This window comes from Seriola aureovittata, chromosome 9 (assembly GCF_021018895.1).
Source record: "Seriola aureovittata isolate HTS-2021-v1 ecotype China chromosome 9, ASM2101889v1, whole genome shotgun sequence".
NCBI classification, from domain to species: Eukaryota; Metazoa; Chordata; class Actinopteri; order Carangiformes; family Carangidae; genus Seriola; species Seriola aureovittata.
In genome coordinates, this window is record NC_079372.1 from 8,304,058 (window position 1) to 8,316,484 (window position 12,427).

At 42.2% G+C, this 12,427-nt stretch overlaps 1 long non-coding RNA gene across 2 annotated transcripts in view; it reads left to right on the forward strand.

The window, feature by feature from the left end:
• Positions 1-2,589: 2,589 nt before the first annotated feature.
• Positions 2,590-12,427, forward strand: part of LOC130175056 (uncharacterized) — a 57,658-nt gene continuing 47,820 nt past the window's right edge. For both annotated transcript variants that reach the window (XR_008828685.1, XR_008828684.1), the window contains exon 1: positions 2,590-2,681. This is a non-coding gene — a long non-coding RNA (uncharacterized LOC130175056). The remainder of the gene's footprint in view (positions 2,682-12,427) is intronic.

Sequence of the window (12,427 nt, forward strand, 5' to 3'; positions counted from 1 at the left end):
GTAGTCTTGCCATCAGTTACAGGACATAGGCTGGATACCATATTTGTTTCAACTTGCTACACTTAAGACAGTTTGTTTGTGGTGCATACTTGGTTAGTCAGTGCAGTCGCTCTCTTGTCAGATACCAAAGTGGAAGAGAGAGCGTCCTGAGAAGGAGTTAAGAGTTTGCATAGTAGAGTGATGCAGCAAATGAAGGGCAAGGGTAAATCCATATCTACATGCATTAGCAGTCCTGGCTGACCACAGCTATTGTCATTCTTAGGAGCAGGATTATGCAGACACGCGCCTTTAACATGCATCCAGAAATTCACATAGATTATTTACAGTAGTTGAGTTTCAGATTCTTCTGTGGCTATCCAGTGGGAGGCAGTAGAGGGACTGTCTCTCCCTGGTCCCTGCAAAAGCCAGCAAGGGGTAGCAATGGGTAGAGGTGAGTTGAGATAAGTGAGCATTTCGGGAGATGTGTATCCCTGCTCTCACAGCTTACAGTTGCTCCCCTCAGGGCATGTTTTACCGGCTTTCTTTGGTGTCTGTGGCACAGGTCCTTGTTACCCAGCTGACCTACACATTTAGTGTAGAGAGACTCTAAAATCAAGTTATGGTAACTGCTCCCACAAAAGAAGGCTAGAAGCATTCAGAAAAAGGAGATAACATTTTTTTCGGTTTGCAAATTTTTGTAACTGGCCATTGGTAAAAGGATATTCTTGTAAATAGGACAACCACCAATCTTCATTATCAGTCAATCTGCCAATTATTCCCTTGATTAATCAAGTAATTGTTTAGTATATAGAATGTTAAAAACTATTGAAACAAGCACCATGTATTTATGAGAGCCTAACGTGACAACTTCAAAATGCTTGTTTTGACCAATGAACAGTCCTAAAGCCAAAGATATTGATTTATTTTAGAATAAAAAAAACACTGCATATTTGCTTGAAAATGACTGAAACCCTTAATTGATGATCAAAATAGTTGATATATTTTTCCCCCCACTAATTGATTAATTGACTAATCATTGCAACTTAACATGCAAACACTGACAAATAACCAATGTGGCCACAGTAATGAATCAGTATGGGACTTCTCAGTGTGTATTCTGCAGTTGGGTTCCTTTGCAAAGTGAATGAATGATCACAGTCTATATATGGAAATCTCAATTATATGTTTTTGATAACAAAAACATATTTGTTTGGATTATTCCCTGGCTGCGTGTGGCTTGGAGAAGGTAGATGTAGTATTCTACAGGGAGAGAGGAGGCAACCACATGGTATAGGAAAAGAAATTAAGTGATGTGTTTTAAAAAGGCACTTAGCCTCAGCATGCAGCATGAAGGTTCACCATGCATCAAGGCTACGGTTAAATCTAGCGACTTGAGTCCCCTGAAATATAGATCCAGAACCTATTCCCCAATAAGTCTGTGACTATTTCAGTTCAAATCTTCCAACATGTGAACATGTCGACAACACAGCATTTCTTACCCTACACTGTTAATAGAGTATGGTAACCTGTGGTAAAATCAGAAACAATGATTTTTCTCTAGTGTCAATTAATTAGCAATGGCTATTAGTTACAATGCAATTAAGTGCAGTAATTAGGTATTAAATGTATCAATTACGAAGCAATGCAAAGTGCAGCCCACACATTAGTCAATCATGACTGAATATGTCACTTGCCTAGATATTTTTACATGCAAAACACAGACTGTCCTTCAATACTTTTGTTTCCCTAGGGCTTGACACTTGCCTGGCTAACTGAGGTAACGGGTTTTGTGCTAATGTCAACCAATTTATGCGCTCAGGTAGCCCCCTGTCGGCAGAAACTTTTCCTCTGTTTAAAAATGCTCTGTACATTTTCTTCTGTGATCTAATCAAAATTCTGTCCAACTGATTTGATTCACAATGACAAAGTGAATTGTACTCTTGTATTACCTACTGGGCTGGTTCTCTTTCTTAGGCAGCTGAATTCAACTGAATGAAGAATAGAAATGTCACCAAAAATGGGAATGGAAGGAAAAGCACGCTGCAGAGCCTGTTTAACATACAACTTTGCCACTGCCACACATTGTTTAGAACCACAAAGCTGAATAAACAGGAGAGAGCTGCTAAGAAAATCTGAATGCCACTAAATTAATCATCTTTCAATACACTTATTGTATCATTAGTTTTATTTTGCATTATTTTTTTAAAGCAGGCCACATTCTTTGTGTCGTCCATCTCTGTGTCTGTAAAATATACTAAACCATTGTTCATATCGCTTTTTTATCACTTAGAAATGGGTGCAGTTGTATTGCATCATTGTCATTGCAAATATAGCAACTTGAGCAGCATGCGATAAACTTTGGAACTAAAAGCTTTGCATCCCCTTGTTTGACCTTGTCTGTTATTTAGTAAAGCAATTAATCATTGTTAACAAATATGTCCCAAACTGGGTTTCTTGCACTGTTGCATTTCTTATCAGACACCAAATCATTGATTATTAAACAAGGCATAAATTATGTTATGTGTCTATCAGATGGTTTGTCACAGTATTTCAACAAGGGGTCTTGACTCATGTCTCATGTGTCTTGTTTGTTCTGTATTTTAGGGATCCTCAGAGGTGCGGCGAGTGGAGCTATGGTGCGTTTGTCTCAGTGTCACTTGACAGGAAGGAGGCTTTTCTCCATGAGCAAGGACAACAAACAAGTAAGAGAAGAGAGGCTAAATTTCTACATGTGTTTTTCAGTTCCACTCAGTTGCCCATTAATGTTGTGTAACAACATACATGCGAGGTGACAGCCGGAGGTATTAGTGATTAATCGCGTGCATGTGACTCTGATAAGGCAGCCGTTTGAACAGGTTGTGTGTACGTGGTTGAGTGTTCCTTGCCATATTTCAGCGCTGTCAAAAAATCATTGACATGTTCTACCCAATTCAAAGAATGTTTAACTGTTTCTAAATGGTTTGATGGGAAAGCAAGTCATGTGTGAATTGTAATTACCCCCTGTTCAAAGTTTCTACATGTTTTGAAAGAAAACAGTGTGGTTAATATTTCTCCCCTCAATGAACAGAACAACCCGTAATAAGTGCAAGCTGCCAGTTTTTGGAGGATCTTGCTTGTTGGAGGGATTCACAGTGTAGCTTAGATTTCTATTTTTTGTGTTATCCAGAGACCATATGAATTTGCTATCCCTTTACATTGTTAGGCCATCATGTGCCATGGTGCAAACCAATGAGCAGGCCTGCTTTTCAGCAACATTGGATTTTTACATGATTTTTGCATCAGTGTGATGAAGATTTTTGATTTGTCAGGCATTTCATTATCCGGATTTGCCGAAAACACACATTCCAGTCTTGTTATTTTATCTATAAATGTTTCCTCAATTAATTTTCTAGAAAATTGACCATAGCACTACAGAATTACAGCGATAAAGGATTTTAACTATTAATCATGATATGAGATTCAAGGTTAATGACATAACATTAGGAATCACAGCTTGAACCCAATGATGGTTAAGCACAGGTTTTTAACCTGGCAAAGTGTCAGTGATAAGCATATTTTCAAAAAGTAACATACATGGATGATATTGTATTTAATAACACTGATTTATTGACTTATTTTTTTATTTAGAATCTAATAATAAGTAGAAAATAAGATAAAATGGTAGTTACTCAGTGTCCTCGACTATGTTTGTTGCAGTGCTTCAACCAATGATTATTTTCATTATCAGTTAATTTGCTCATTAAGTTTCTCACTTAACTGATTAATCATCAAATGTCAAGGACAGTAAAAACCCCCATCACAAATTCAAAGTGTCCAACTCGACGTGATCTTCACATTGCTTGTTTTGTTCAACCTATAGTTCAAACCCCAAAGATATTCTGTTTACTTTCATAGAAAACTAAGAAACCCAGTAAATTCACGTTTGAGCAGTCAGATAATCTATTATATTTAATTTATCAATTGTTAGTCAATCGACTAATTGATAGTTTGTTGTTTTTGTTGATTAGTTGTTGTTGTTGACTAATTGTTCCAGCTGAAGTTTAGAATTATTTTTGCATTCAACTCCAAAATCATGAATATTAATTTATTTTTTACAAATAACCAATTTTCTCTTACTGTATTTATTAACAGAAGACAACCTTAAGTTCTGGACATGGTGTGTGGATGTGATCATTTTTCAGAGCATTTTCTATAGCATGAACAAAAAGCTGTATTTCCCAGTAGCTGTATGCATGAAAAAAAAAAAAAGTCTAAGAGATTTCAAGCATGGGAGGAATTTTTACATTTGGGAGGGAGGATGCAATCAGTAGCATGGGACTCGCAGAGGCCTCCTCGGGTGACAAATTGAAAGTGTCTTGGTCTAGTTTATAGCCCTGATCAGGTCAAACGAAAAATATTGGAGGTCTGGGTGAAGAGACAGGCCCGCCTGGTGCAGATAAATGGACTGATCATTTCTTATTGAGAAACAATTCCTAAAAGGTAGTTTACTGTGTGACTGGGGAAGCGGCGAGCGGAGAGCAGAACACGCACCCACTGCTCCCTCCCTGACCCTTCCTCCACTGCCGGAATTAAATGGATAGAGAGAACGCGTGTTTCTGATGGCACTCCTCCGCCAGAGAGACACACCATTTGTTATGAAGTAGGGGTTCTGATGAAGTGTAGGGAGCTCCTCTTTCTTTTTTCCCCCCTTTTTTCATCCTTCCTTTCTCAGGCACTACAAGGCCGGCCTTCAGTCTGCTTCACATGAAATGGATGGAAGGAGCCGATTGAATTTTACACTCCCCTGGTCATGATTAATGTGTTTGGTGTGGGGCGTCTTGGCAGTGAAACTCCACTACCACTAGCTGGTGCTCAAGCTCCTCCATGGCTGCAGCCTCATAACTTTGCAGAGGGGTTACTGTAAAGGGTGGTGGTGGTGGTGGGGTGTAAGCTGTTAAATCTGGGCAGTTTTGTTCAAGAAACCGGTCCTCTCGGGGCGTCGTGTGGTGTAGTGGTCTAAGCAGGTGCCCCATGTGTAGAGGCTACAGCCCTCGCTGCAGTTGGCCCCGGTTCGAGTCCCGCATCGAACGGCCTTTGCTGCATGTCATTCCCCCTCTCTCTGCCTCCCCATTTCCTGTCTCTCTCCACTATCCTGTCCAATAAAGGCACAAAAGCCCCAAAAAATATACTTTAAGAAACCGGTCCTCTCATAGCCCACAACCCCTTTAACTCCTCTCCCCTTGTGTTAATAGAAAATCTCTGCTCTTTCCCACTCGCTCGTTATTACTTCACGGTCAGTTTCTCAGTATGCTCTGTACCCAGTGTTACTTGGCAAGCTGTGCTGTAAATGTCAATTTATCACTTAACCCATTGTTAAAGGGTGAAAGACCTAATAAAAGATGCCAGGTCATGTTAGCAGGTTCCTTAACAGATGCTCAAGGTGCCAGGTTACTTATTCAGACTTCATGCGTGGAACCTGAAATCACACCAGATTTTCAGGAGTGGACCATTTGTCCGTGAAAATGTATTTCTTTTAATCAGTCTTTTACAGCAGGTTAAACATGTTAAGAGCAAAGTTGTGAGTAATGTGTAAAGTTCAAGACTAAGTAACACAGATCATTTCCATAGCTTATTTTTCTACAGAACATAAACTACAAATAAACACAGGAGTTTCACTGTGATAAGATTATTGTATTATCCTGTGAATTAGAAAATGAAGCCAGTATCATGACCAGGACAGGTCCAGCCAGACATCTTCGAGGCATCTGGTGATAAGGGACCCATAATTAATGGAATTAATGGCAGTACGGCTGGAAGGAACAGACTGGATTTACAGAAGTGCCTTAGATGAGAGATCAATAAAGAGGTAACTGAGTGGATGAGCCAGACTAAGCAGGAATAGGAGCAGGTTTAATTTTGCATAAATAATGTACAGTCTGAGAAGAGAGAGAGATAGAGGTAGCGCTGCCAAATACCAGGTCCATCCTTCTTTTTTTTTTTTATCATTTTTTTCTTCCAGAATTCAGATGCAGTTCATTTCATTTTATCCCCAATGTCTACAGCATATTTTTTCTCCATTTTGCTTCAGTCATAATCTTGTTTCCTCATCACTGCTGTTCATCTATATCCACATTAATTTTGCTATCTACTGTACACATATCAAATGTGTGTATACAGTTATAGCCCATTAGAAGCCCTTTAAGTGGATTGTATGTTGCCCTGCTGGAACTCCCCGTGCATCCTCCTCCGTAGACCGAACCCTGCTTCGATCATCAGGACTTCAGCCGATGATGGATGGAGCTGTCTCCCTCCAGGTTGTCATAGCATCTGTTGCGTGGTGGTCACTGTATTGTGCTCTGATGATGCTTGCGTGCACACAGATAGGTATCCTGTTTGTGTGCGGGGCCGTTTGGTGGGTAATGATGGAAATTCAAAAAACACGAACCTACCTTTCAGCACAGTCCTCCGGTGTGTTTTTTGGATAATATTTTACTAACTCTCTTTAAAAGATGTGATCCAGGTCCTCTTTAGCGTGACCTAAACTGACTCTTATCAGAACGGCTGTCTGTGGTTGAGGGTCCGTCCTCTATTTAGGATGGGGGAAGGGGTGAAAGTATAGCAGGAGGAGAGAGGAGATAACTGGAGATAAAAACAATGGGAGAGTGACGAAGGGAGGGATGGCTGAATGAGGGAGAAATCAATAGGAAATCAGTGTTTGGGGAGGGCCTGTCGTTTATCAGGTGACACGGTTAAACAGCGTTAAGGCACTAAAAGTGAGAAAAATATGGGCCATCCCCATGCTGGTATTGATCACAGCGGAATGGGGCGGCAGAAGGCCGAAGCCACTAATAAAATAAGACGTATCTGAGTGGGAATCAGCCAGGGATCGATGGGCACGGTGATCAAGGCCAAAAACATCTTCACTGGGATTTAAACTTGTTCTGCTGCCCCGTGCCCCCCTTACACACCTCGGTGTGAGCAAGGGTTGGTGTGATGGAAGTGGTAGGGTCACCCTTCAGCCTTGACTCACCTGTTCTGAAAAGATTTGTGAAAGAGAGAGTGGGGTAACGGCATGAATTGGATGAGAGAAGTTGAGGGAAGGATGAGGTAGAGACAATTGGCTCTCGATCTCACACATGCTTTAAGTTACGTTAACTGTAACTACTTTTTCCCCGATCTATACTGTAATTTTTTATCTGTCTGGCACGGTGACGAAATGTCTCATTTATACTGCTATTCAGATCCTTTATTCACCACTCTGTAGAGAGAACACCTTAATTAGATATGCCTGTAGCACCATTACACTCATGGATTTATACGTTGTAGTTCCTCTCAGTCTGTGTCAGATTGGATGGGTAGTTCTGTTGAACTGCGTTCTTTAGAGAGTCTCATTTTCAGTGGTGTTAATTTCTGAGCTCTGGCTGGATGGACATTGTGGTATTGGCTGTTTGGTCTGCTGTCTGTTGCTGAGATGTGAGCAGTAGTGGCAGCAGTTTGAAGTTGCGTGTTCGCTGAAGCAGTTGTTCTTTCTGTGTCTGTGTGTCTTTCCTTCAGTTCTGAGTCTGTACCTGCTGCAGAGACTATGTCCCCACCTTGGTGGCGTAGTTTGAATACACATCTTGTGTAGTTTATTTTAGCCTTCAAATCAAGCTGTTTAAAAAAATAAAATAAAAAAAAAAATACCCAAAAGGGTGCTTTTTGAATTTCAGATATGCTCTCTAGAGTAGATGATCTAAAAACACTGGTCTCATGTTGTATTGTAGACAACGGAAACAAACCTTTTCCACAATAATCACACATGCATTCACAGACATATGCAGGTAAAAAGTATTCATGTTTGACAACTTTGTCCAACTTTTGCTTATTTTGACTGCCAGTATAGCCAATTGTATATTATCGCATATAGTCAAAATTAGATTTTTGTCTTTGATTACCGCAAAGGAGATGAAATCGTCCTTGTTTATGTTTCTAATGATTTGATTACCAAAATAAGTTATTATGGAGAGTTGGCGACTGAGGCAAAGTGGCCTTCCTGGAGCTGTGTCCATCCCATGAAAATGATTTTCACATGGAAACAATGTTTAGACGTAGGACAAGTATAGCCTGAGAATCTTCTCTGTGCCACGGTGCAGACATCATCATGCTTCGTGGTAGGTTTGGTTCCAACCAGCTGAGGAGTTACTTAGTTTTTGCTATAACTTGTGCGTTTCATTCAGGACAAAGAGTTCAAGGAAAGGTTCATCAGACAAGAGGATTGTTTGCTTCCTGCTCTCATTTAACTGCTGTTTTTATATATGCCTTTTACTCAGGAGGGACCTCAAAAGTGTGATGAAATTAATATGCAGGCCAAGTTGTAAACTTGAATTTGCCATTGATGCATTTGAATCTGCTAAGTCAAGTATAAGAATTCATATGCACAAAGTATTTCTTTCTTTTTTTTCTTTGTTTAGTTTAAATATGTCTAAGAAATAGTCTGCCTTGATACATTTGGTAAAAATAATCAACATTTTAAAAGGTGAAGGAGAGTGAAATTTTGGAAATGTTTAGATTTGCTGCATTGGCTGTTGCTGCTGCTCTGTTGTCAATAAAAATTAAAATCCTGCAACATCTCTCACTTTCTTCCCTTCTTTATCTTCATCCACCCTCTGCTAAAAGCTGCTGTGTTGATGTCATCATGCCAGAGGTTTTGTCTTAAAATGGGCCATAACAAAGATGAAAAAAACCCACTGAAATCCGTTCTTGTGGCTGTTTAACATCTGGCAGCATGGATTTAATGAGTGCAGAGAGGCATAGAGAAGAAGGGGTTTTAGTATTATTCCACTTAGTTCTTTCTGTTTTAGCACTGGAACAGTGGAGTAAATAAACAGAATATCTCTATACAGACCAGTTTTGCTGGCTCCTGCCCAGTTCGTCTCCGGTTCGCGCCTCGTTTATTGCACACCAGATGGTGCAAGAAGGATTCTCTGAAGCAGATATGATAGCAGAGGTGCTAAAAGAAGTCGAGGCCTGTGGTCCAAGGGGACACTCATTCCAGTAATTTGAAAATCCCTTCTATTGTTTTTTGTGTACATTTCGTTCCTTCATAAACAGATGTCAGCGAGTTAACTGTCCCCAAGTGTGAATGAGGGCATTGGATGTTCTTTGTCTTTCAACCTCCTCTGGACTGTGTTTGCTCTCTGTGCTCAGTCTGTCTTTCAACATCACATACATAACACTACAAAAACATTCAAATATGCAATAACCACTGTTCAGCTGCTGTAGTTCTTGGAAAGTTCTGGTCGTTGCTGGACGCTCAATCTTTCAGCATGTCGTTCTGTGAGCAGCTATTCACAGGGATTTGGAAGGAAGTTTCCTGTGTTGAGAACAAATGCCAACTGACTAGTGCAGTTCAGAGGCAGTGTCACTGTACAGCAGGAGGCTTGATGAAAAAAAAAAAAAAAAAAAATCAGGCTGGGTCAGAGTTTTGCTCAGGACAGTGAGGTTACATGGGTCATGGAAGACTTACGAGAACAAGAGGAAGTACTAAACACTCGATGCCCATAATCAGTATCGGCACGAGGCCGCGTGTTTTCTTTTATCTCCACATTTTTCCAAGCCCTGTACTGCGGTATGTTTAACAAGTGCTACAAGTGAGAGGCGACTGGAGAGAGAGCAGAAGTGTGACAAATAGCAGCAGATCATGCAGAAAATGTGCAATGCTAAACATCAGTTACTGCACATGGGAGAAATGGTGTGTTTGTGCAGTGTTTGCTGTCCAAGGAGTTCTGGTGGGGAAGTTGGGGAGGGTAGGGGGGGGCAGGGTCGCTCTCACAGCTGGGGAGTTGCGATTGAATACATGGCTTCATTTTCACAGTTTAAAAAAATTATGTTGAGGAGGGCAGAAAATCTTGCTGGGGTTTTGAGTTTCTTTTGATGTGTCCTGATGACGATTATGAAATCCAATAAAAACTAATTAGAAAATTAGGAGGCAGATCAATAAGGTTTGCTCTGATGGAGCATACCGTTTGTGTGCGTGTGTATGCGTGTGTGTGTGGCGGTCAGTTTCCTCGTCGACCCCCTTCTGCCCAGGGAGTGTGTTGCAGCTCTGACCCGGCCAAAGCAATTGTTACTGATACTCCTCTGTGGATTCAGTCTGCTCTACTCTCGTATGGCTATAATTTATATTTTGTTGACTGCCGGTTTCTTCGTTCGTGTGTAATCTGATTCTTTGGGTTCTCATTTTTGCTAATTCCATCCTTCTAATGTTACAACTAATGTACCCTGAAACCTCTTTATAGCTCGTTATTGCTCCAGCTTTGCTTTGCTTACTTAATTTATTTATTTAGAGTTGGTTTGACCACCGAAAACAAGTGACGTAGTGGTGTTGCATTGACAGGAATGTGATGGAGAGTTGTATGAGGTTTCTGTCTCGCCCTTGTCTTGAAAGATGAATGGCTGTGTTCAGATTCTGTGTAGAAAATTGTGCTATCTTGAATTTTACACTTTCAGCACTTTGACAAAAGTGAGCAAAAAAAGTTTAATATTCATGAAATTAATATCTGTGTTTGTGATTCCAAGTCCTTCCAAACTCAACTACACATAAAGTACATCAAGGGCTTTTCATTTCTAATGGTAGCGTAAGAAAGAAGAGTAACTAAGGCCAGTCTGGACATGAATACAACCCAGTTCCAGCTGCGAATCAGGTGTTGAAGGATACAGTCATAGCGGTTTAGTTTGAGTGTGTATGGGTGAGAGGTGGATTCAAGCCATGGGTCTGGAGGATAATAAATTAGTTGCTAGGCCAGGCCAGGCCAGGCCAAGAGGATCGCAGGGTGTATTGGACAGTACCGACCTCTCCCCGCTTCTCTCTCTCTCTCTCCCACACCCCAGTACTCTCCTTGGCCCTACTTACCGCCCACGGGTCGGTATGGAAACGGGGCCTTATTTAGCGGCCGGACTCGTCTGTGTCCGTGGCTGGCGATTTGTCCTTGTCTAATTACGGCTGCTGGCTGCTGCCCATGTGCACATGACTAATGGAGGGGCTGGGGACGGGGAGGGGCGAGGTTGGGTGCAGGGGGGAGGCAGCGGGGGAGGAGGAAACAGTGGACGAGCAGACTGGCCGCTGGTGATTTGTGGACCAGGCACTCTGTCATTGCCCTGGACCCATTTGTCTTCAAGAGGAGTTGGGAAGAAGAGGGGTGGAGATGGAGGGGATGGTGGTGGTGGTGGTGGTGGTGGTGGTGGTGGGGGCTGTAGGGCAGAAAATGGTTTACAATGACTCCCATTTTCCAGCACTTTCATCCTTGGCCACAGCAGCATGCACGGTTTGCCTGGGATGGAATGGGCGGCTGACGTGATGTAGGACATGACAGAAACCTTGACAGCTCGCCGCTGTTATTTCTTTTTAGGGGTTTGGCTTGATGGCCACCCTCCCTCTCCCCAGAGAGCAAGCCTTATCTGTTTTCTCCCTGTCATGTGGCGAGAGCAGAGGCTCTGTAGATTCAATGCTCCGCTGTCTGGACTCTAACTTGGAGACCAATTTTATCTCGCATGTCTCAGACTGTGCACATACATCACCCGCAGCTTAGACTCTGGCTGTTGTGTTATTCTTTTTAAGTTCACCGTCCAACGCTCAGAATGTGTAACTCCAGTTAAGACGTGGAGAGAGACGTAGTGATCATGGACAGTGAATGAAATTATTTGGTAGTGACTGATGTGTAGTAAAGTACATTTTAGGTGCATTTTATACCAGCTCCTCATTCTCTTCTGGCTTTTTCTGCATTTCCCTCCAGTTATGTGCAGCTTGCCGAAGCCACCTGCATCCCTTTTCCACCTGGGTCCTTATTAGACCAGAGCTTAAGTTTCTTCTGCCGCACAGACAGGACAGACCAGCTGTAGGGCAGGAACTACTAACTCTGTATTGATTTTACAGTTTTTTATTTGCCCCCCTTTGCTCTTTCTGCAGGTCTTTTTAAGTAAATAAACACCAGATTTGTCATGTTTGTCCAGGGAGAGGCGGGGTCGATAGAGGGGATAAGGGGTGGTGGAGAGAGGCCAGGCCCAGGCCTTGCGCCGGGTCAGCCATGATTCATTCTGCCATCTCATGGATGGAGGGATTCGGGTAGGATTGTTGAAGGGTGCCTGTGGAGCCTCTCTCTGACCTCCCTCGCTCCTGTCCCTCCCCTAGTGCTCCTGGGCAGCCCCGGTCCTAAATCACCAGCTGTCAGTGTTTTGGCAGAACAATGGTGCAGGGTCTTCTGCTCCGTCTCAGGCTCCAGCCGACTGGACACGGTTTCCTCCATCGTTAGAGTAAGCTTGTACCCTCACTGGTCCTTCCTGGCCCCTGAGCCCCACAGGGGCCGAAAGGAGGTTTGGGGTTAGGCTCAGCCTGATGGTCTGATGAGTTGCTGGTGCCTTAGGACTGTTGGTGTGGGGGCAGGGAGGAAGAGATGTTGCCTCATGGATATTATATTTTGTCTCTTTGCTTGTT